At 40.5% G+C, this 25292-nt stretch overlaps 1 protein-coding gene across 1 annotated transcript in view; it reads left to right on the top strand.

Annotated features, from left to right (window-relative positions):
- The window catches only part of Sorcs3 (sortilin related VPS10 domain containing receptor 3), a 645896-nt gene that overhangs the window by 498698 nt on the left and 121906 nt on the right, over positions 1 to 25292 (top strand). The gene's annotated exons all lie outside the window — the stretch shown is intronic.

The raw sequence follows: 25292 nt of genomic DNA, 5'->3' as shown, positions 1-25292 counted from the left end.
GCATATAGCTGGGACATGGCATGTATTAAATTCAGTGGCTTGGTGTAACGGTTGCTGCTAGTATTTGAGATGCTCTCAGGCATAAATGCAGAGTTCTGCTGTGCTTATGAAGGGATGTGCTCAAGTAACCTTTGGGTAGGACATCTTATAGACTCCACCCTTCATCCTTCTGGCCCTAGCTTGTCTCTGTCACTAGCTGTGTGTAAGGGAGGCCTGCTGTCACCTTGCCGTAGCTACACTGCAGGGCGCTTGCTTTTTGTTCTGGGACTGATCTATCCTTAGTTTAGATCCTCATAAAAGACCTCTTGACCATTCTGGGGCAGGCACAAGCCTTGAGGCAGTCAAGAACCTCTGAGCCAATGCATCTTCTAAGAGTCACTGGCTAATGTCTTAGCATCTTCTTCCCTTCCCATGCCAGGTGCACATTGTAAGCTTCATGTGCTAGAAGTTTTCTTCAGTCGGACCCCAGCAGGATTGAGCCTCTATGACAGCCAGTTAGTGATTTTCCTGGGATGGCTTTCTCTCCCCTCTGTTTCCTGATTCCTAATTGCATGGTTCCTACTCCTGGATCATTTCTCTCCAAGTGAAATTAAAAACCACATATATAGTTGGTCTTGCTCAGACTTTACTTATCCTTGGAAGACTTAGATATTTACAGAGTACCTAGTATGTTGCCAGTGTGTAACTGTAGGTAGAGTGAGCTACGCCAAAAACAAAGGCACCAGTCTTTCAATGCAAATACTGAACCCCTCCCTTCCTCCCCTTCTCAGACTCTTAGATTATCAATCCATCTCTTTTTCCTTTGTATCTTTAAATTACTAATGGCTATTTTGTAACTTCCATCAACAGTCACACATTTTCAGATATCTACCATTCTTAAATAACAAAGCAACTGAACTTTCTTTGAACCCCACACACCTCTTTATACAAGTCTCATATTTCATTTGCCACCCAATTTATTGAGCACCATCTGTATTCATCTTCCTGTTTTCCCATTTCCCTCTCTGTAACCCACCTGGGATTGCCTCTGCCACTCCACTGAAATTGCTTTGGCCGAGCTTATCAAAGAGTTTATGCTTGTGAATTATATACTTACAATGTTTCTCAGTGATTAACTTACCCAGCCTATCTGCAGAACTCCTGGCTGCCCTGCCTATTCAGGAACACTGTTCTCCCAACACTTCCTCCATCCTAAACAGTGTGGATGTATATTCTTCCCATTCCTCTCTGATATTGCTTTACTTCCTACACTGGTGGCTTCTCCTCCCCCTACCTTCTTTCTGCTTTGACTCTTCCAGTGTTCTTCTTGGTTCTCTTTCCCTGTTTACCTCCCACCATGAGGAACCCCACATGGCCCATTCTCTCACTATGAACTATATCCAAATACAAAGGACTCCTGGTACTCTCGTCACAGTATAGAGGCCTGGAGGTTCCAGGGTTGGGCTCATTCACTTGATAACTATCAGTCCTTTATGCATGGCAATCTTCTCTCTCCCTTTGCTGCTTTACTGTATAAATACCTAATTTAAAAAAAAAAAAACTCTTTCTTCCCAAGAAATCTAATGAAGGTCTGTGGAAATTACACCTGTTGTATCCCAGGCCCACGTAGCAAGGGATGCTTTTCATCCCTCTCGGAGAATGATTCTGCAATTCACTGTTCTACAGTAACTCTATACTTTTCTCGTATACATGGGTGGAGTTTGTCAAGCTAACGGTGTTAAATTATTTTCATTTATTTTATGGGAGTCAAATTGTTTCACCTCTGAGCAACTGTTTTTTGTTTGTTTGTTTTGGTTTTTTCTAGACAAGGTTTCTCTGTGTAGGTCTGGCTATCCTGGAACTCCCTCTGTAGACCAGACTGGCTTCAAACCCAGAGATCCCAGACAGCTGCCTGCACTGCCTCCCCAGTGCTGGGATTAAAGGCCTATGCTACTACCACCCAGCTACACACAACTGTTTTTTATTGTTGCTTATTTTTTTTTAATTTAGAATTTCATACATGAGAACTATATTTACATAATTTTAAACCTCCAACTCTTCCCTTGCCTCACCTCTAGAATTCATGGCATTCTCTTTATTACTGTGTTGTAATTGTTCCCCAGAGAAAACTGATTTTCTTTCCCTCAGCAGCCTTTGATTGCCTATAGCTCTTCATCTGGGGATGGGGCCTTGTGAAATTTCCCCCTCTCATATTGGCATGTCAACTGGTATGGTCATTAATTGGTTTTCTGCCCCTTGATATTAAATTTCTCTGCTGACACAGTAAGCCAGATTAAACCGAATTGAAAAAGTATAACAACAGGTTTATTTGAGCAAGACAGCTCCCAGAGAAGAGCTCCCCCTGACCCCAACTGAAGCAGGGAGACTTTATAGGCTGCAGGCGAGGGGTGATGATGTTGACGTGTTCTCCACAAGCTGGGTTTGTGCCCAAGTATGGTCAAAAGCTGAACACATAGGTGGGGACTTGGGTGGCAACTTCAAGGGGAGGAAGCTGCAGCAGCTGCTAGGAATGTGGAACTGGGCTTTTGGGCATCTTTCCTTTGTTTGGAGGGCCTCTGAATGGGCAGGGTTTAGAGAGAGAGAGAGGGACAGGAATGGGGCTTCCCAGACTGTGCAGGGGCATTCCAGAGGCTCCAACAGAGCAGTCATTATGCATGTCTTGTCTAGGTAACCATATTGCAGACTTCACAGGTATAGTGCCCCTGTCAGGTCTAGAAGATACAATGACGTGATCCTTGTCTCTTACAAATCTTCTGTTTGCTTTTCCTCAATGTTCTGAGCCTTAGGTACATTCAAGGTTGCACTGTAGATGTACCAGTTGGAGCGAGGCTCCCCACACACATTTAGTTTCTTCATTTTGACCAGTTGTTCATCTTTTTAGTAGCCCTTTTCTGTTGCCAAACAGAAACTTCTTTGGTGAGGGTGAGCCACACTTTTCTGAGGGATTTTAGAATCCAATCAGAAATAATTAATTTAAGAAAATGGTGATAGTAAGTTTTCCTGTTGGGTTTACAACCATTCTAGCCACAGGTAGTTGGCTAGGTTTACAATGTCAGGCAAGAATTCCCATCTATTGATTAAACCTTGATTAATTGTGAATAGCTATATAGAAGGCTGGGTTACTGTGGTTAGTTAGGAAGACTGCTGATATCTTCTCCATACCCAAGAGGAGGCAGGATATGATAATTGGACAATGCATTTTAAAGGTAAGATGGCCACTCATGGTGGCTAATTATACAGCCTCTCGTCATTATAGACAGCCTCTGAGTCCTGGCCAGAAGATAGGTGTGTGGTCTAAGACAGCACAGGGGTTTTTCCATCATCAGCTCAAAGTAGCCACACAGTTTACAATCTCTCACATACTTGGGATACTTGCTGTTTTCAATTTTGGAAGCAATGACTTTCAGAATGTTCTTTTTCCCTGACCACACGAATCTTTTCCAGCCATAATCAAACTGATAAAAAAAAGTCATCCAAGGAAAAGGACCGCATGATTACTTAATGCCAAATTTGTGTCTGATATGTGCACTTTATGTTATTTTTCAATGTCCACAAGCTTTTATGTGATAGATATTATATTGTCTTTACTTTTTCAGTGGGGGTAGCCAAGCTTCAGTGGTGTAGATTATTATCTTACTTTGTCGTGGAGATAAGGAAATGGCAGGATAAGCATATGACCTCTGAGATACTTGTGCTCCTAAAACATAACCAAAGAAGACAACAGCCTATTTCATGTTGGGCTTTTCTTCACATTAGCACTGAATTTATCTTCTCAGGAGCTTCTCTGGGCAGCTTTACCTACGCAATAGGTGGTTGTTGTCCAATTTCTGTAGACACTAGGACAGGAAGTCTTGTCCACTCCCTGACAAGTGGACTCTGTGTTAAGAACTGAAAGTCTTGTTGTGTATTAGAAACTGGGCATCATTGACCAAAGAAAGGCTTAATGACATTCAGTACAGTGCAGTCATTCCTGTGTCTCTGAAAGATGATCCTCACATATATATCTGGGTTTTACTCCCACATCATCCCAGGGATGCAACATGAGGACCTAGTCGCAGTGGCAACTCATCTGTAAACAAAGGCGGAGCCTTTTGTCTCGACCACCCTATCCCAAATAAACACACAAAAGCTTATATTAATTACAGAATGCTTGGCCAACAGCTCAGACTTATTACTAACTAGCTCTTACATATAAATTAACCCATTTCTATTAACTATATTTTGCCATGTGGCCGTGGCTTTACCAATCCTCTGGCATCTTGCTTCTTGGGTGGCTAGCTCACATCTCCCTGACTCTGCCCACCTTCCTCCGATTCCTTAGGTTGATTGTTTCCAGCTAACCTTATCCTGCCTTGCCATAAGCCAAAACAGCTTTATTACCAACCAATGAGAGCAACACTCATTCACAGTGTACAGAAGGACCATTCCACAGCAATCATTCTTCTCATCCATATTCTACACTTTCTCTTGTTGCTCACTGGATAATTTTCTTGGTACATTTTGTGGTTGGGAAGGTAGCTTCCTTTGGATCTCCTTCTAAGACTCAGAGGAGCTGTGCAGTTGTGACTTGGCTAAGCATCCCCATTTCACTCCCCTACTAAGTCCTTGCAAGTTCTGGACACCTACTCTTCTAGCCCCAGCTCCCAGGAGAACTCTGTTTCCTGTTAAAGATAATTATACTATTGTAAAAACAACCATGGTGATAATGAAGGTATCTGGGTTGTTGACTGAGAACTAGACCATTAAGTCTGTTCTCTTTCCATTACTCTTCTAACTAAGATTTATACATATATACATTATATATATATATGTATATATATACATATTTATGTCCATTAATTTCAGAGTTTCAGCTTATAATTTTTTAAATCACTTTCCTTTTAACTCCAAACCTAACTAATGGAGTAAGCAAAAATTTTGGATTTCTGCAAGCAGCATTTAAGACTGTGTTTCTGAATCCCCTCATGGTCAGAGAACAAAGGATTCTGAAGTTTCACTATGGCAGGAATATTGATTAATCAGCTTGATTTGATTCCATCCACCCAGAGTTGGGATAGGCTCAAAGGAAAAAAAAAAAAAACAATTGAAAGATTCCTTCACTCTTTCATTCATCCATTCATTTTACAAACATCTCTTGAAAACTTAACATGCTTCTCTTCGTTTGATGGTAAACAACAGAGGAAGCAGTGCATGCCACTTTGGGTTAGGTCTGAGTAATGATAGAACAGCATTCTCCATGAGAAACCCTCAAAATCACGTAAGAGAGTACTGTTTCTGGGACATCTGGCACTGAGGAAAATCTACAAGGTGAGGGATGGTTTACCAGGCAAAGCAGAGCTCTACCTGGTTTTCAAAGCAGGGGAATTGCTTGAAGTGTCCAACTTAAGCACAATGTCCAAGGCAAAGAAGCTTTAATAATAGGAACTGGCATGCTGTGGCTAGGTAGGCAAGCGAGGAGCAATGTTTCATGGCATAGTTCCATCTTCATTGTTAACTTGTGTGATCTTGGGCCATCATGCTCCCTCTCTGAAGCTCAGTTACTGTTTTATGAGACAACGGTAAGGAATCGTGGCTGATATGTAGAACTGAATTGTATTGTAAAAGAAAAGAAAAGAAAAAGAAAAAGAACTTTGAAACTTTATGATGCTCTTGCTAAGTGAGAACTACTTTAGAGACAAAAGTATCAGAGGGATCTCCGAATAAAAGGCAGATGCATGTGGATTTAAACTATTTTCAAAGGACAAGGGTCTATATAGCTTCAACACACCTCCAGGATATTCTTTGACACCTTAGAGACACTGTTGTGGCACTTGCATGAACCTTAATATTTCAGAGAGCCCAAACTGGAAAGGAGCAGTGGACCATATTGTTCCAGGAGGGACTTTCTGAGAATTTCCTAGAATTCCAAAGATTTGCTCAATATATAGGTTGTCCCTTTCAGACACATAGAAAGAGAATGATACTCAGAGGGATTTCCATAGCTCATTTCTTCAATATAAGAATTATGTTGAGAAAAGGGTATTTCTATTGTAGCAAATCTCCCACAGAATTGCTGATTTTTCCTTTTTTTTTTTCATTCCAGAACACAGCTTCTTGGGGGAACACAAGAGAGAAATAAACAGAGAAAACATGAAATAAAAAAGTCCAAAAGTAAATAAGGTTATGATCCCTGGAGATCACACATCTAGATGTAAATATGCAAATAAGGAAAATGTAGTACCTGCCATAGGTGGGTTTATAATATGGGGAGAGAGGGAAAATATGGGGAGAGAGGGTTATAGCACACAAGCAAAACAATGAATAAGAACAATAATTGCAAACTCGGATAAACCTATGAACAAATCTACATAATGGTGAGAGACAGAAATAGGAATTTATTCATTTTTTTCATTAAGACTCTCAACAGATATTTCTGAAGTTGCTACCACCCACCAAGCACAGCAGCCACTCCTGGGAGATGTTGTAGTGGGATAGACAAAGCTTGCTTTTCTTCTTTGGGTTGCTGCTTGGGGATTTTTTTCTTTTTTAATTTCACTACATAGCTCAAACAGGCCTCAAATTCAGAGCTCTCTATTGTCAGCTTCCTAAGTACTGGGAATACAGGCATGCATAACTTTCCATGCTCCCCCCCCCCCCCCCCGCCCCGTGTGTGTGTGTGTGTGTGTGTGTGTGTGTGTGTGTATGTGTGTGTGTAGGATAGATATTGCTGTCAAGCATCTTTGTCCGTCAGTCTCCATCCTATTTGTGGAGAGAAGGTCTCTCTCATTGAACCCAGGACTCATGGATGGAGCTGGACCAGTCAGAGAACGAGAGGCAGGAAGCTGAAGTCTCTGTCTTCTTGGTAGTGAGGTTTCAGGTATGCACTGCCACGCCCAGTTGTTTTTTTAATTCATTTGGATGCTGGATATTTTATTCATCTTTAATCCGTTCTTAGTCCTCAGGCTAGCAGAGCAGTCACTTTACTGAATGAGCCATCTCTCTGGCCCTCTTTTACTTCTCTTCTAATGGGAGTTCATAATTTTAATGAATTCTCACCTCTGATAGTTATTAAGAAGTAAAAATAAATACTATGGAGCATGCATTAAGAGAGAATTAGGTGTATGTATAAAATATCCTCAGTTTGCACTTGGGCCTGGGATGTAGGAAGTGATTTCATGACAGGAGGATCCACACACGTGCAGTCTTTCTTCCCCACTTCCTAAATTGGGAGTCAGAAGGTCTGAACAGAAATCAATTCCTGCCATTTATTTTTAACTTCTTTCTTCTTCGCGCGGATTGATTTTTGTCTTTGTGGTCAATGGTGCAGAGAATAGTCCCACGTCCCAAGCAGCTCTGAAGCACTGGGTCGAGCTGGCCCCACATCCATTGAACAGAGCATTAGAAGCTGATTATGAAAGCAATAGGATGAAGATGTTTAAAGGATGAGTCTGATTAGTCCTGCCATCCTGAGGAGGAGTGCCTGCAGACAGAGGCCGGCTGGATGCAAGAGCCAGAGCTCAAGAGTGCCCTGTGGGGTCGGGGAGCTCTGTGACACCTGTCCCAGTGGCATGGGGACGAGGGAGGCCGTGAAGATAAATTTGTTTGTCAGCCACTCCCCCAACCCTCTTGCTTGGCTTTCTTCCTCTCCACACTCCGGAATGTTTCAGCTTTATTCCACCCCATGCTACTCCATATGAAGCTACAACATAAGCCTTTGTTAACAACAACAACAACAACAAAAAGTTTTGGTTTGGTTTTTCCTCTAGACTTTTTGGATTTCAGAATTGTCTGAGTCTTTTAATCTGTGTCTCCTACTTCTTGTTTTCTTCTGGCTGAGGGCATGTTTCTCAGGGACATAGCCTTAGCCACATCCATGTGTCTTTCTAAGCCTTCTTCCTCTCATGATCAGACAAGATTGCTTGTACTCTCATCTGTGAGGAACACTTTTGGAATACATACATACTTTGGAATGACATGGTGGGCTAATTACACAGAAAGCAATTAGCTATTAGAGCAGAGTCTGCCCTCCCAAGGCCTGATGTCCAGTTCTCTGGGATAAACTTACAGGTTTCCTGGCTGCTTGGCTGGCTCTTGCTTCCAGATGTGTGATTGTGTTTATTATTTCATGATACCATGTAATAGCTTCTTAGGTGTTCTCTGTGCAAGACACAAAAAGTACAAGGGATATGTCCCTTCTTCCCTTGAACTCTTAGAGACACATTTATGAAGTGAATGGTAGATGATTTTCTTCCATTAGAAACTCTGCAGTTCTTGGAATTCATTTTTCCTCTAAGCCTTCTTCTATTGGTTTTATATTCTGGCTAATTTTCTTCACCATAGAATATTCTGAAATTTTGGAGAGTCCCAAGTAAATGGAGAATATGAGCTATGCTTTTTGTGAATGACTGTAATTATTATGACACCCTGTGGGTTAATTTCTATTTTATTGTAGAATAGATACAGAGAGGTTACACTATTTGCCAAGATCAAATAAACTGCTTATAAGCAGTGGCATAGAGCATTGATTCAGGCCATTTAGCTCCACAGCCTTCTTTCTCAACTATTGCATAGTTCTGCCATCTAAATGACAAATCAACACAACCTGTAGATGATTTTGTCTAATGCAAATTGAACCAGAAATTATGTAAGGGTGTATATAAACATGTACAAATTCACCATAGCATCAGTGTTTTAAAACATTGTAACATTATACTAAGCAATTTATATTATAGAATATATATGTACATACATATACATCTATGCTTATAGCAACAGTTAATGAAAGAAGAGGTCATGAATCTGAAAGAGAACAAGGAGGTGTACATGAATGATTTTGAGGAGTGAATGTGGTAAGGGGGTACATGAATGATTTTGAGGAGTGAATAGGGAAAGGGGAATGATACATTTATAATCTCAAAGACAAAAGAAAATGTTTAAAAAATTGTACTGGAGTTGTTGAATGAACAAATTAGAAACTGGCAATGTAAAACCTGAAGGTACAGCATTGAAGATCTCCACACTGAAGAGGCTGGAGACCAGAAAGCAATGTGCTGAACAACGCGGGAAAAATAATCTTGAGTCATTATTTTGCATTCGCCTGAGCCTGTCTCTCTGTTGTTAATTCTCACAAGAGTCGAAACAAGTTAGGCTGTCAAAAGTGCACAGATATAGAATTCCTGGTTTGCCAACTATCATTTTTGGATGTTCAGGACTCCATTTACAATAGGAACTACCTCTACAAAGGTAACAACGGTAAGTTTTATAAAATTATTGAATATGATATGCAATTTCTTAAAGATGCTGTACTGGATAGTTTTATGTTAACTTGACACAGCTAAAGTCATTTGATAGAACGGAATCTCAATCAAGAAAATACCTCCGTAAGATTAGGGTGTAGGCAGGTCTGAAGGGCATTTTCTTAATTAGTGATTGATGGGGTAGGGCCATGGTAGGTGGAGCCATCCTGGGGCTGGTGGTCCTCCTGGGTTCTATAAGAAGCCAGTCTGAACAAAGTATGAGGACCAAGCCAGTAAGCATTACTCCTCCATGACCTCTGCATCAGCTTCTGCCTCCAGGTTCCTGTCCTACTTGAATTCCTATCCTGACTTCCTTTGATGATATGGATATGTACGTGATATGGAAGTGTAAGCCAAATAAACTCTTTCCTCCACAACATCTTTTGGTCACAGTGTTTCATCACAGTGATAAAAACTCTAATATGGTTGTGGATTAGAAATGAAATGGTATTTATACCATGTACCATATAGTGTTACATTATGAACATCAAGTATCACTCAGGTGACTCATGTGTTGAAGACTTAGTCCTTAGCTGGTGGTGCTGTTTGTGAAACACTGAAAACTTTAGGTTGAGACCTAGTTGAAGGAAGGGGGTCATAAGAGGTGAGTCCTTTGCTTGTCTTGGACATGCCCTCCTCTTCTTTCCTTCCTTTACTCTACTTTCTTCCCTTCCTCCTTCTTCATCTCTTCCTCCCTTCCTCATGTTGGCTACCATGAGGTAAATAATCTGTGTCATACTTTTTCTGACATGATATTCCTCCCCAACTATAGGCCCAGAAATACAGAGCCAAGTGATAAAGAACTAAATGTTCTGAAACTATGAATCTTTCCAACACAATAGCATTAATACACATAGCACACCAAATAGAATCTGCACATACCTGCTATTTTTTTCTGTTACCCCAAAGCACATCATTTCAAATCAAGTGATTCACTACCTTCCTGAATCTCCCTTCTCACACCTCTCCAGATTTTCTGGTGACCTCCTCCTCCTCCTCCTCCTTTTCTCTCTTCAAGTTCTATCATATCTTCTCCCATCTTTTTCTTTTACCCTTCTCTCCATTTGTCACTTAGAACAGTTCTTCTTGTCTGACCTCTCTAATCTCTATGCCTTATATTCATCTTCTCATTCAACAAGCAACTTGCCCTTTATTATTAAGGGTCAACTCTTCCAAGCCTGTAGGATTATAAATCATAGCAGTTTATATATTACATATGACACTGTGTGTGTATGGTGTGTGTGTGTGTGTGTGTATGTATGTATGTGTGTGTGTGTGTGTGTGTGTGTGTTTGAGAGAGAGAGAGAGAGAGAGAGAGAGAGAGAGAGAGAGAGAGAGAGAGCATTTATGTGTGTCACACTGTGGAGGATGATTTGAAAGAGTGGCTATACCTACAGCCTCTCTAGAGTCAAGCAAATGTGTATTTAAATTCAGGTTAGCCCTCTGTTAGCTATGTGACTTTGCTGTCTTATATTTTCTTGTCCTATCTACAAACAACAGTTGGATGGATGTGGTGCCTACAACATTCAACAGTCATCCATTCTAATTGTGGAAAGTGATATTAGACTAAGTTCACTCTACCACGGATGTTCTATGGAGGGAATATTACAGGACTAGCTTTCATCCTACCCAGGGGTGGCAGACATGGCATTGTCAATGCTCTTGCATTGCTATTGGTACACTCTATATGTTTTTATGGCCTTCCCAAAGTGATGATGGACTCTGTGATGTTACTGGCCCATAACAGTATTTGACCCAGTCTGGGCACAGAAATGCTGAATGTGCATTTTCCTGTTGATAAATGTTACATGTAACATATAGTGAAGCCAGGGTCACTATCCATCATGGAGTCCCCTAACATGATGAAAGTTCACAAGATAGAGTGTATTTGGTCACAGCATTAATTACTCTGTGGATCCAACACTGGGTGGTTAAGAACATTTTGTCATCTGCTGCTGTGTTTCCCACAGGAAGATGAACTTTCTTACAGCCCCTGATTTTTCATGTTGAATTACTATCAAATACTCAAAGGCACAGGAATATTTGATGTAAAATTGCTATGCACTTGTATAACAATCCATGCAATTATCTCTCCTCTGTGTTTTTTTTTTTAAATTATGATTTAGGAAACAAAGATTTTAGAAGTATAAAAAAGTGAAAAAAGCCAGAGATTTTCTTTGAGCCCCAACTTTAAGCAACAAAGTAGCCTGTTTGGACCTTGGGCACTTTAATTATAAAATGATAATGTAATTAAACCTCCTAGGTTGTATTCAGATCAAATGAGAATCAGTATAATAAAATCAGACTACATGGTGGTGGTGGTGATGATGATGAAAATTATGAAGATGGTGTGTGTGTGTGTGTGTGTGTGTGTGTGTGTGTGTGTGTGTGTGTGTGTTTTATGAAAGAGAAATAACATGAAGTTGGATTGGAGGGATTTGAGAGAAGGTCTTGGAAGAATCAGCAAAGAGGAAAGAATATAATCATATTATAGTGTATGAAAATATCAAAGAACAATGGAAAATACTAAAAAGAAAAAACTAAGAGCATAGAGCACTGTAAAGATTCCAGATGCTGTGGCATTGGTGCAGTTTATCAAGAGAAGACCAAGATAAGAATAAGAGATGTTATCTACCCTCAAAGTCAATATAGTTCAGCAAATGGGCCAACTTCCCACTGTTCATGGCAACAGCTAGTAACTACTGCAAGAAGACTATTAACAAACATCCTGGAATTCAGAAGAAAAATAATGATGAATGGGTCAGGAAATTGGAGGAGGAGAAGGACAAGTCACCATGAAATTGGTTGATTCTAGGCATGGATCCAGATGATTTGTCCTAAACTATACGTTCTTTGGCGAGGCTTCAGAGTAGACAATTTAGCCTTATTGCAGACTGTATAGTATAATTGACCTTGTCAGGATTTAGTAACCTATATTTAAATCTGAACTCTGCCACTTTGGGGCGGCCCACTTTCTGTAGGCCATTCAACTCTGTCTGATGTTGATGAAACAACGATGCTCATGCTGATGGACATGAGAGAAAGCTGATGGACATGAGAGAAAGCTAACTACAAGGGGGAAGCTCCAAGAAGTAGCAGTTGGCATTTCTTTATTATACATGGCTCCCTTGTGGAAGTGATGGTGTTGTCTAAGAAACCACTTGACAGATGGTTTCAATCCATCCCTGCTGTCCTGACAGTCACTCATGAGGCATGAAAGTCCCACATTGGCAAAGTTTCATTGTTATACCTACCAGTTCACATGTATCTCTAAACCACCTGGAAATCCCAGGTCCCAGTGAACCTTATCTCTAGAAAATTGATGGTCTTGTTTTCCTTGTCCTTTCAAGATGTATAAAATACCTTGAAAATATCAATAGAATTAATTATTTTCCATGTACACCTGCAATTCATCCCATGTGGCTGCAGATACTTGTGTTTTGTGGTGTTGCTTATCTCTTTCCTGTTTCTCTTCCTCATATTCATGTTGCCCTTGGACCTTTGTTCTGTGTGTAGAACTGACAGACCCAGTACCTCACAGTGTCAGCATGGACATATCTACATCTTCAGCTGGATTTATCAGTGAAGACATTCTAAACCTCCAGATTTCCTGTTCTTTCTCACAATTACAATTGGTACAACCTAATCTTTCTTTCCAGGGTACTTTACAGGAATAATAATCAGTTTATTATCTTATCTCGTTTATTCACAAGAATCTAAAATGGGTACATATTGTTAGTTTCCTTCTTATAGAAAAGTAACCCCCAAATTGCAAGAGGTGAGAGGCTATGTCTGAAGTTAATAAATAAGTGGCTGAGTTGAAAATGAAGCAAAAGATATCACAGGTGTCAGTGTCTTCATGTTACACTTCTGTCTCACTATTTCACTTTCATTTTCTGTAGTTCAGGAATACTGTTGAAGCAACAGAGGCTACTGTCTATTTTGGGGAGATTTTACCCAAATAATTGACTTCATAATACCCATTATATAAAAAGAAAATAGACTACGTGAACGTGGTTGAACAAGCTAACTAGAAAGCTTTTAAAATATGTGAAGACTGCATAAGCCAGACCCTTTAAATGGAATCTCTAGCACACACTTAGTTCCATGTTTTACAAAACCATGTTGAGTCTATGGTACAAAGAAAAATGACTTTTTTGACAAGTGGAAGGAAGCATTTTGATAGCAAGTTTTAACATGTCTGTCCTTCAATCCAGATTCCATTTCTATGTGGAGAGGAGAGGAGAGAGAGAGAAAGAGAGAGAGGAAGAGAGAGAGAGAGAGAGAGAGAGAGAGAGAGAGAGAGAGAGAGAGAGAGAGAGAGGGTTTGTCATCCTTATCAATAATTCTGAAAATGACTACTTTTCAGGTACTGTTACATTACTCAGAAGTATTCACAGATGTTAGACTCCTTGGTTCAAATCCATATTCTGTCATTACTTGTGCACTTATTCCTTCCTTTTCACCAACCTACCACACACACACACACACACACACACACACACACACACACACACACACACACACTTCAGTGGTGGGGGATACAGCACACTTCTGTATTCATCAGGATTGTCAGATGGGCATCCCCAAGGGCTTCTTTTCCCTCTGAACCGTGAAAGTCAAAACATAAATATCAAACTTGTTTTCATTAATGGTAATCCTTAGCTCATTTAAGCTTTGTGGCCTCTATTTGTGGACCCCCTGGAAAGTCATTCTGGTTGAGGGCAAGGAGAGGAATTTCAGAGCTCCACCCTTAGACAGTATTATCAGATGGCTATATATAAAACTACTACCCAGTCAGTCTCCAGAAGGCCTCCCAGATGTTTTATGGCCACTGGCATCTTTATCTGCAATTCTTCCTGAACAAGTAACATACAACAAGCAACTCCTTCTGTGTGTGCTGTGAAGATGAATTTATTCCCATGCTGTATCATCAGAAGTAGTAGTTATATCTTTATTTTTCAGTAGAAGAAGTCTAAATTACTTTCTCAAAGTCATTAAATCAGCAAGGGGCAGAAGCCAGATTCAGACATATTTTTAGGGTAACAGCTAAAGTGCTCCATTCTTTTAAAAATGAGGAAAGGATTGCCTTTGAAGGAAAATGGAATGGGAAACCGAGTCCTTTTGTTATATCTGACAAAATTTTGGTGATCAAAGTTAAGCATATCAGTTATTCTAGCCATTGTGTCCTAGACACAAGCTCATTGTCCTGTGATTTTCTAGCTCATCATTGTTCTCTGCCCTACTGGCATTTCTAGTAAGCAGTGAAGTAGGTTGGTGGTTTGCTGATGGTTCTGATAAGCAATGAAGTCGGTTATCTAGCTGGTGATGGTGGTAGTTGCTTCATCTACTACCACCCTTAGACAGTATTATTAGACTCCTTGGTTCAAATCCATATTCTGTCATTACTTGTGCACTTATTCCTTTTGAATAAGTAGTTTTTGAAAAGTTTTTGAAAAGTGAGTTTACTGGCAAGTTCATTACTTACCTTTCCTCTATCCCCTTCCATCCCTACAGACATGAATCATGAAACAGAAAGAAATATTGGCTTCAGTGTCAGCCTTTATCCCAAATCTGTTCTTGGTGAAGCTATTTTGGAACTATTATGTTTGATACCAATAAAAGATTTTATGTACAAATCTGTTTTGAAGGAGGTTCAGCCTTAGCATAAGATACAGTGTTAGGTAATAGGCCCACTCTTTCTGGACACAGAGATATGAAACTGGGTATTACATTAATACTACAGAGCCTCTAGGCTATAAAGTGAGCAAACAGCAGTTAGACCAACACTAAATTCTGAGTCAGACAGTCTAGCATAGGAGATGACTTGCTGATAGGATGCTATGTTGTTCCAAGTGCTACATGATTGTGGTAGACAGAGAGGGACCTTAGCAAAGCGGCTTTGGGGAATGAACTCAAGTTAGCTGAGGCATTCCCATATTCCATGAAAAAGTTGCCATGACTGTTGACTTGAACTTGAAGACCAAGTAGTGATTCTCATCTTGGGTTCCTGAGCAGCTGGGGTTACAGGCAGAAAGTTGACTCTTGAGGTTCAGTATTCAGAAAACTGTTTCTTTGTTCTTAAAAGCAAAAGAAAATATGTTCTTTAGGAGAATTATACAGGTGGAAAAGGGGGGAAAGCCTAAAAACACGGAGACGTATTTTAAATAATCTGAATGGAATTAATAAGCAAAAGAATTTTCAAAGGTAATTGTGCATTATAAGGTCTTAAGTATCCCTTCCTCTTCTTCAAGGAGGAAGAAAGAATGCTGGAGCTACGTGGTAGGCAGCTGATATATTCCTATACATGCAGCCATTTTTCTTGGTCTATATTATTCAAATTGTATTGGACTCAACTCAATCTCCTAACTGGAAAACCTTTACATGTCATTTGCTACGAAGGCAACAGTCCTTGTATAAGCCAAATTTATTTTCATTGTGGTCCTTCTTATCCACAAATTTTGATAGCAGCCCCATTCACTCCTGGGCAACAATGGAACATTGATTTTCAGGGTCTGAGAAATTGACAAGAACTCCACACAGAAAGATCTGCCTTGTTGGTGGATTTCCTGTCTAAAAAATTGCAAGTTGAATGACACAGAATCTATCCCTCTCCACAGAGAGGTTTGGAAACCTCACTCAGTGCAAGGATTGGCCTTAGCTTTAAAAACATTAAAATCAGTTTCCAGTTCCAGGGCCACCATTCACTTGCTGTATATTTTTGAGTATTTTGTGTAACTTCATTACATGTCAGTTTTCTTCCTGAAAAAGAATAGAAGGCTAGTATGTACAGATGAACAGTACTTGACACATGCTCAATAATGTTATCTGCTATTAATCTCTCCACTAATATCTAGTATAGTGGTATTATTAAAAATAATAACAGCAGTTAATATTATCATTTTTTCTTTTTTATTATTAAGAAATTTTCTATTCACTTTACATACCAACCACAGATTTCCCCCGCCTCTTCCCTCTTCCTACCCCCCATCCTTCCCCCCAGCCCACCCCACATCCCCACATTTCCCAAGTCAAGGTCTCCCATGGGGAGTCAGCAGAACCTGGCACACTCAGCTGAGACAGGTTCAGGCCCCTCCCCCTGGTGCCAAGGCTGAGCAAGGTGTCACATCCTAAGCACTGGGCTCCAAAAAAGTTCACCCATGCACCAGGGACGGATCCCGATCCCCCTGCCTGGGGGCCCCCCAAACAGTTCAAGCTAAATAACTGTCTCCTATATCCAGAGGGCTTAGTCTAATCCTCTGGCTCCACAGCTGTTAGTCCACAGTTCATGGGTTTCCACTAGTGTGGCTGGTCATCTCATTAGCATTTATTATTATGGATAGTAAATAGTATGAAAGTTAAGCACTCATGTGGTGATATATTGTGCACCCCAATAAAACTTATCTGGGGATCAGAGGGCAGAGCCAGTCACTAGATTAGACACAGAGGTCAGAGAGTGATGGCACCCACCCTTAATCCTATCATTCGGGAAACAGATCTGTGTATCTCTGTGAGTTCAAGGCCACACTGGGAACAGAGCCGGGCATAGTGGCACACACCTTTAATCCCAGCACTTGAGATCTCATGCCTTTGCTTGGAAAGCACACATGCCTTTAATCTGAGGAAGTGACATGGCTGAGTGGAGAACCGTATATAAGGTGTGAGGAGACAGTAGACAGGAGAACTAAGTAGCAGTTCTGTAAAATGAATTGCTAAACGGTCTTATTAATAAAAAACCTGGAGCCAGATATTGGGGTAAAAACTGAGAGATCAAGGAATAGGACAAGCCATAGCCAACCTCACCTCACCAACTCCTCAGCCTCCAAAGAGACCTACTTCCTGTATACCCATGCCTATATGCCTGTCTCTGCCCTCTTACTTCCTCTCTCTGCCCAGCTACATCACTTCCTCTTCCTGCCCAGCTCTGTCACTTCCTGTCTGTCTGTACAGACCTCTAGACCTCTATGGTTAACTACTGCTGGGATTTAAAGGTGTGTACAACCACACCTGGCTCTATTCCCAGTGTGACCTTGAACTCAGAGATCCGGATGAATCTCTGCCTTTTGAATGCTAGGATTAAAGGAGTGTGTTACCATTGCCTGACTTCTGTGTTTACTATAGTGGCTGGCTTTTTCCTCTGATCCTCAGATAAGCTTTATTGGGGTGCACAAAGAAAATACCACCACACAGTTCAGCTGAGATTCTTTCAGGTAAGGACTCAAAGGCTTTCAGTTGAGAAAACAGGATCGGCTGAGGAGTTGGTGAGGTGGGGTTGACTGTGGCTTGTTCTGTTTCTCTGATCTTTCAGCTTTCACCCCAATATCTAGCTCTGGGTTTTTTTTATTTTATTAATAAGACCATTTAGTAATTTGTGTTACGCACTCATAATAAAATATATGCCCAAAATTATTTGTTTCTGTCCTTCTCATGTTTCCTATGTCTGCTTATAAATGCAGAATGTGCAGGTTGACTCATGTCTATGGCAGAAAGAGGCTCAACTGCTCACTTCCTGAAGGGGGACAGGAAGTAATTCACAGGTTTTGTTTCATGTTTGGTATGCAGATTTCCCTCTGTTCTCAGGAAAAGCTGTCATTCAGAGACAGGATGAATGAAAATAAATAATAAAGACTATGTCAGGTTAAGCTTGGCCAAAGCAAGAATGGGGAGTGTCAGAAGGGATAGATGTATTTAATGACCAATGCATTTATCCAAAGGAATCATTTTCACTGGCTAGGAGCCCAATTAAACCTGTATAATGGAAATCCAGAAAATCAGATTAACGAGCCAGTCATTAGGAAGGAAAAGACCCAGCTAATTCTGTGTTTAGCATGACGGATGGGCCCAGAGCAAATAATTGGATGACATTCATCAAATGTAAAATAAAAGGTGTCACTGAAAGGGAGAGTAGTAATAATCTCTGGGATTTACAGTGCTGGCAAATTTGCTTGTAAGGAAGAGAAAAGTTCATCAAAATAGATTAATAGTCACTAAACTTTCTTCCTTCCTGTGTGGTTGCCAGAGAGTCACACAAATAGTAATGGAGAGACAGCAAACCCATCAGCTGTGTGTCTCCCCAGCACTTTGGAGAGCTCCTGAGGATGTGGCACTTAAGATTTGGTCTGGAAATAAGCTATTGGCCGTCCAGGACTGGACAGGAATGGACAGAAATTTTGTGTGCTCGCCTGTAGGCATGAAACAGTGGAGAATACCAGACCCACAGTTGCTGTGGATAAGCAGATTAATCCCAGAAATCCATTATTCAGTTGTGAGTAAGTATTAACTTCCTGCTCATCCCTGAGCCAAGGTTTGGGCAGAGGCAGGAGTAAGAAAGCCAGTGATCACGTTCTGGCTGCAACAATGAAAACTATGTGGTATTGAGTACCTTGGCTGAGCATTCTCTGATTCAGTCTCCTGACCTGGAAAGGAAGGATATAGAAAATCAAATGAGGTAAATTGTGCACTACAGCACCTTCCATTTCCTGACATGGACTGAAGAGTGGCTACTATTATTCTTGTTTATGTTACCCCTCCTCCTCTAAGAAGACATGGATTTTAAAATGTCCCATCAGCATCATAATAGGCTGTCTAGGAATGCAGGGAAACTCACACATACATGTCAATTGCAGAGCTTTACAAGTATAATTTTAAAAAGATGTAAAAATCAAAGAAATATGTTCTGTTATTATAGTGAGATGACTAAGAGAGAGGGAAGATTCTTGAAGCCACTTAGAAGAGAGTGGGTATAGTTTTTGAGCTAAGCTTTCTGAGGTTCAGAGTTGTCTTGTCTTGGACAAATCACTCAGCATTTTATACCTTTTGTAGAGAAATAACTAAATAATTTATAAAAGAGCTAAGGGACTTTGGGAGTATGGTTGAACAAATTTTAGTTGAATCATCATTACTATTTTTACATATCATTGTCTGCCTGGAGATCGTTGTGTCCATGCCAGTCATTTCTGCTATTGCAATAAAATACCAACTTTATTTTTCCCTGCTCTGGGGGCTGTAGAGTTCAAGTGTGAGGCACTGACTGGCTGATTCGTTGCTGGAGAGATCCTCATCTCTTGCTTTCAAAATGGTGCCTTCAGCGTTGTCCTCATCAGGCAGAAGAGAAGAGCGGAGGAAGGAGATACTGGGCTGTTCCACACGTCCAGGAGGGAAGAGCCCTTGTTGCCTAGTCGTGCCCTGAAAGCCTCTACTTCTTAATTCTGTTGCATTTACAGATCAGATTTCAATATGAAATCTTGAAGAGAATTTAAATATTGAGTCAATACTAGTCCATTCCCGTATTCCCTGCCCAATTCTTGTTTATTGTCATGTCCAAAACTTCCTCATTCTACATCAGTGACATCAAAGTCTTAGCTTGTGCCAAATAACCCCAAAGTCCAATGCCCAAATCTCGTATAAATATCATCTAAAACAGACATGGGTGAGACTTAAAGTGTTGATTCATCCTCAGACTAATTTCTCTACAGCTCTGGGTTCTTGTATGATTGTAATGACTGGTTACATATACGTTAGGTATTTCCATGCAAACATCACAAAAGCAAGTAATAAGAAAGGTTATCAGATTAATCCCACAAATCCAACTACTTTATGTAGATGAATTTCTAAACGGTCTTATTAAATAAAAAACACGGAGCCAAATATAGGGGTGAAAGCCTTAGAGAGATCAGGGAAATGGGGAAAGCCACCAGCCAACCTTACCTCACCAACTCTGCAGCTTCCAAATGCGAGCTACTTCCTGTCTTACCTATGCCTTTATTGCCTTGCTGTTCTGCCCTCTCGCCGGCGATCTTAACCCAGCTACCTCACTTCCTCTTCCTACACAGCTCTGTCACTGTCTGTCTGTCTGTACAGACCTTCAGGCCTCTGTGGTTGGTACTGGGATTAAAGGTATTTGTCACTACGCTTGGCTCTGTTCCCCAGTATGGCCTTGAACACACAGAGACCCTGCCTGATAAGTGATTGTATTAAGAGTATGTGCTGCCTGACTTCTTGTTTACTTAAAATGGCTGGCCTGTTCCCCCTGATCTCCAGGCAAGCTTTATTAAAGCACAAGTGAAATATCACCACATTTCAGCACAAATAAAATATCACTACAACTTTAATTCTGATGATTGAAAATGATCATTGTTTGACTTGTTTTCTAGGCAGACTGAGGTAGGGGTTGAGTCCCTATAGCTTTTCTGGGTGTAGCCCACATTGCAACACTAATGGATTGAGTTGGACTGCCTGTAGCTTTCCTAGGTTGCTGTTCCACATCGGTGGTACATTTCTTGGGTAGACTCTCATCCCCGCTGGGACTTTCTCAAGTGGAAATCTCTGTATACTGGCCACAGTCTTGCAATTCCTGTCCTAGTGGGGTTTCAGATGAAGCCCCATGCCTTCAGCATCCTTTTCCTGGTACTTAGAAATTTTCATGGCATCCTTTGAAACTTAGTGGAAGCAGTCATACCTCTGTAGCCCTTGTACTCTGTGTGCTAGCAAAGTTAGTACCCATGGTAATGCCTTCAGGGTTTATTCCTTATGCTTTCCAGACATGTGACCCGAGCCACACATGAGGCCCAACAGGAATATTAGAAAGTTCTACAGTAGAATCTGGAAAACAGAGGTTCACATGGCACTAGGTAGTGAGTCCCAAGGCCTTCAAACTATTCTGTCCTCAAAGCCCTGATATTCTAGGCCTATAATGGGACTAGTAGCTTTGGAAGTCTCCCAAATGCCCCAGGGACCACTTTTCCATTCCCTTAATGAATGCCATCTGGCTTCCTTCTGTTCATACTAATCTCCTTATAAAATGTTTCCTTGATCACACCTTTTGCTTTCTTATCCAAACCCATCTTTTAACTGTTTGTTTACATGGCCAAGATCAGAATTTTCCATATCTTTACAGTACCACTTCCTTTTGGAATATAAGCTTTATCCAGAATTAATTCTCTCATCTCACAATTTACTGTAAGTTGTCTTGAAGGGTGTGACAAACTTAACTTTGCTTAGATGTTTCTCCCACCAAACATTCTAATTCCATACACTGAAATTCTGCTGTCCACAAATTTTAGAACATAGACCCACTTCAGGTAAGTTTTTTGAAGGTAGCCTGTCCTTCAGCATCTAACACACTACTTCAAGTTTTCACCTGAAATCTCATTGGCATCGTATTCTCTGTATTTCTCATTCTCATCGTATCTCCACCAGGGTGCTGATCACAACCACTTAAGTCTTCTCTAAGACTAAAGATTCCGCTGAAGCTATCTTCTGATCCTTTACCTTAAAGCTCTGTTCTTTGCAATATGTGCTTCTCTAGCATCCATTTCAGCACCATTCCAGCCTCTACCCATCACTCTACTTCAAAAGCCCCTTCCATGTATTTTAGCAACAACTCATTCCCCATACCAATTTATTTATCAGACTATTTCTGCTGTTATAAAATATCTTAAACTGAGTGACTTATAAACATCGAAAGTATAATTCTCATTGTTCCCAAGAGCCTGGCAAACTAAGATCAAGGCAGAGGTAGGTTCATTGTCTGTAAGGACCCTTTCTCTGCCTGTTATTTTGTGTCTTGTCTACCGTGCTCTCACATGGCAGAAGGGACATGTAGCTAGAGATTTCCTGCCTGGCCCACAGTCAGGACAAATCCCTCTCACCCGCCAGTCCCACAGCCACTCAAACCCAACCAAGTAAACACAGAGACTTATATTGCTTACAAACTGTATGGCCGTAACAGGCTTCTTGCTAACTGTTCTTACAGCTTAAATTAATCCATTTCCATTAATCTATACCTTGCCACATGGCTCATGGCTTACCAGCATCTTCACATGTTGTTTCTCATCATGGCGGCTGGCAGTGTCTCTCTGATTCAGCCTTCCACTTCCCAGCTTTATTCTCCTCCTTGTCCCGCCTACACTTCCTGCCTAGCCAATGGCCAAACAGTGTTTTATTTATTGACTAATCAGCAACACATTTGCCACACAGAACATCCCACAGCAGGGACAGATGTGTGAGAGAGGCTAAAGGTAGTTACCTGTAATCATTTTAAAAGGCTCTAATGTCTACTTCATTAGGCCAAGTGTTCACAGCTTCCTCACCTTCTGAAAGACCCTACCTCTTACTATTATTGCATTGAGCATTAAACTTCAACATACATTTTAGAAGAAATACAAACATTAACACGATAACACTTATGTTGTCTAGGAAGGAAGGAGACCACAACCATGCTCTTAGACATGAAGGAACACTTATAGGAATATGTATGTCACAAGAGCAAATGCCAAAAGCTCCACAGGAAAGGAAGAGGTAAAGTTCAGAAGGTGATAGACAGGACCACAGTAAACTGGTGGCATCCAAGACCTTTCCATGAACTCTTGAGGCCTGAACTTAGGTTTAGGAATTATTGAGTTTTAGCAAATGCAAAGTGGTATACAGTCAGGTAAAATGGCAGGAGGCACCTTAATATCTGGGGGGAATTCTATGATAGTGTAAGTTCTTGGGGGAACCCTTTGGGCTAGTGGTCTTCCTGTGCCCTCTAATATGTTTGAACATTCCATGGTCCATATGAACCATAATCAGTATTTATTATTGAAGCATGAATATTCCAGGTTGTGTGTGAGCTTGTGTGTGAGCTTGTGTGTGAGGCAATCTGTGCCAAAGGAGGATTTTGTGAAGTTCTGTAGGAAACTGTATGTAGCTGGAAAGTTTCTCTCCAACTTCCACCAAACCCCAGCAGTCTCCCAGCCCACTTATAAAATAAACACAGATGCTTATATTATTTAAATTGTTTTGCCTAATGACTCAGGCTTCTTGTTATCTAGGTCTTCTATCTTATATTAACCCATTTCTATAAATCTATACCTTGCCACATGGTTCGTGGCTTACCAGTATCTTACATGTTGGTACTCATGGCGGTGACTGGTAGCGTCTCCTGACTCAGCCTTTCTGTTCCCAGAATTCTCTTCTCTGCTTGTCCTCCCTATACTTCTTGCCTGGCTACTGGCCAATCAGCATTTTATTTATACAGAGCGATATCCATAGCAGCTATATTTTAAGCATGGCATATATTTGGGGTGTTTAAATGTGGTGCATATATGGGATCTCCTGGGGGGGGGTGATAAAATGCTTTAGGACAAAATAGAGGTGAAAACTGGATAACACTGTGAATGAATTAAGTGCTATTAAACTGTGCATTTTAAAAAGGTTTAATTATAAGAATTTCATATCAATTAAAAATTATTACCACTATGAATAATAGCAGCCAGGAGTTCAAGTGAGGAGCATAGAGGTGTATGCAAATTTTTGTTAAAGATCTAGTTCTCTGATGCTCAAAGTGTGGTCCCCAGATAGCAACAGCACCAGGAAACATATTAGAAAAGACAATTCGTTGACTACAACCAAACTCAGTTGAATCAGACATGGGGCCCAGCAGTCTGAGTTTTAATAAGCTATCCAGGTGATTCTAAAGCATGCTGAAACTCAAAAGTATTGATCTAGTTTTTGTTTTTTTTTCTGATTAGCAGGTATGCTTATATGTGTTGATTTTATAATTTAAAAATTTAAAAGCAGGGTCATGCAAGGTCTAAGGGTGTCTATGGGTCCCGGCCCAAGAGTTACATTTTAATCTAATTCTATGAACTTAATGATTATTTTAAAAACAAGGAATTTTCCACAAACCATCAATCTCATTATGTCAACACCCACTTCTGTGCCAATACAAAACAATGTAAATTTATAACAAGTATTTTAGCAAAATAAAAATAAAATTTCTAGAATAAAAAACATCTCATTAGAGAATAGAGTCCTAGGATAGCCCTAAACATCAAGGAATAAACAGATCTCTCATTTTTAATTTACAGCCTGAACTTTGATTCAGACTTTTTCCCAGGCTCCACCTTATGCTGACTCTAATATCTACTCTACCTGACAGCTTGGAGAACCTGCTTTGGGGTCTTCCAATCTGTGAAGAAGAGGAAGAGAGCCATGGGAGAGGTCATCTCTTAGAGTGAGAAGTGATGGGTGGCTTTCAAGAGAGACATTACACCCCACTGCTCCCAGCAGTTGCTGGGGAGAGCTGCCAGCTTTGGACAGGAGTGAGGGGACTGGCTGGTCTCCAGCATGTGCTTGGGCTTTGGTAGGAAGGAAGCATGTGCCAGGAGTAATTGCCTCTGCAGCAGCCTGGTTGCTATTGTCCTCTTGCTATTTTCTCTGAACAGGCCATGTTATCTTCTTCTGTGAATATTAATTTCCCTGGAGTTAGAATAATTGGACCAAGAGCAGCCCTCCACAGAGCTGTGCCTTTTTGGCAGGACTTTTCCACAAACCTGGGCCTGGGGATCATTTCTTGGAGTGGTTCTGTGTCATCTAATGAAGGATCTATCCTTTGCCAAGTGAGGTGGCAAAGCTCATTCCTGTCATCCTACCTCTGAACTAGCAGAGGTTTATGAATTCCATGTTTGGACTTTTCCTCTTACCTTTAATGCCTTTAATTGGTTTGCACATGGGAAGGATCAGTAAGCATCTGTTCAATGCATGGATTTATGAATATGAATGGAAAAGTATGACCAAGTCAGATATGAAATTAAATTCCACAATAGTGATGCTTTGAGACATACTAATCATTTAGATGCCAAAGAATGCTTATGATCATGGTGCTATGGTTATAATGTATTAATAAATTATTAAAAATAGCTAATACTGGACAAAGAGATCATGAATGAAACCAGTGCTGATAGTTTCTCTGTATTCAGTTGAAAATAAAGATTAGGTGTGTTTTATCTGCAAAGCACAGTGACCAAGAATCATTCTATGTTCTCACTTAGAAATTTAGGAAAATGGGAATGATTATTGTAATTGTGCATTTATTGTCTCAGCACCATGATATAGAAATACTTAAGGTATCAGAGACTCAAAACTAGCACCAGACATACTTGAAAAGGTAATTTTGAGCATAGTGTGGTTGCTTATGGACAGGACAGTATTTTCCAACTTGTGGCACCATCTGATCTCTTTTTGTTTCCCCCG

Source organism: Peromyscus californicus, unplaced genomic scaffold (assembly GCF_007827085.1).
Source record: "Peromyscus californicus insignis strain IS unplaced genomic scaffold, ASM782708v3 Scaffold_4__1_contigs__length_199733344, whole genome shotgun sequence".
In the NCBI taxonomy this organism is placed as follows: Eukaryota; Metazoa; Chordata; class Mammalia; order Rodentia; family Cricetidae; genus Peromyscus; species Peromyscus californicus.
Note: the sequence above shows the minus strand (reverse complement) of the source record. Positions and strands in the feature narration are given on the sequence as shown.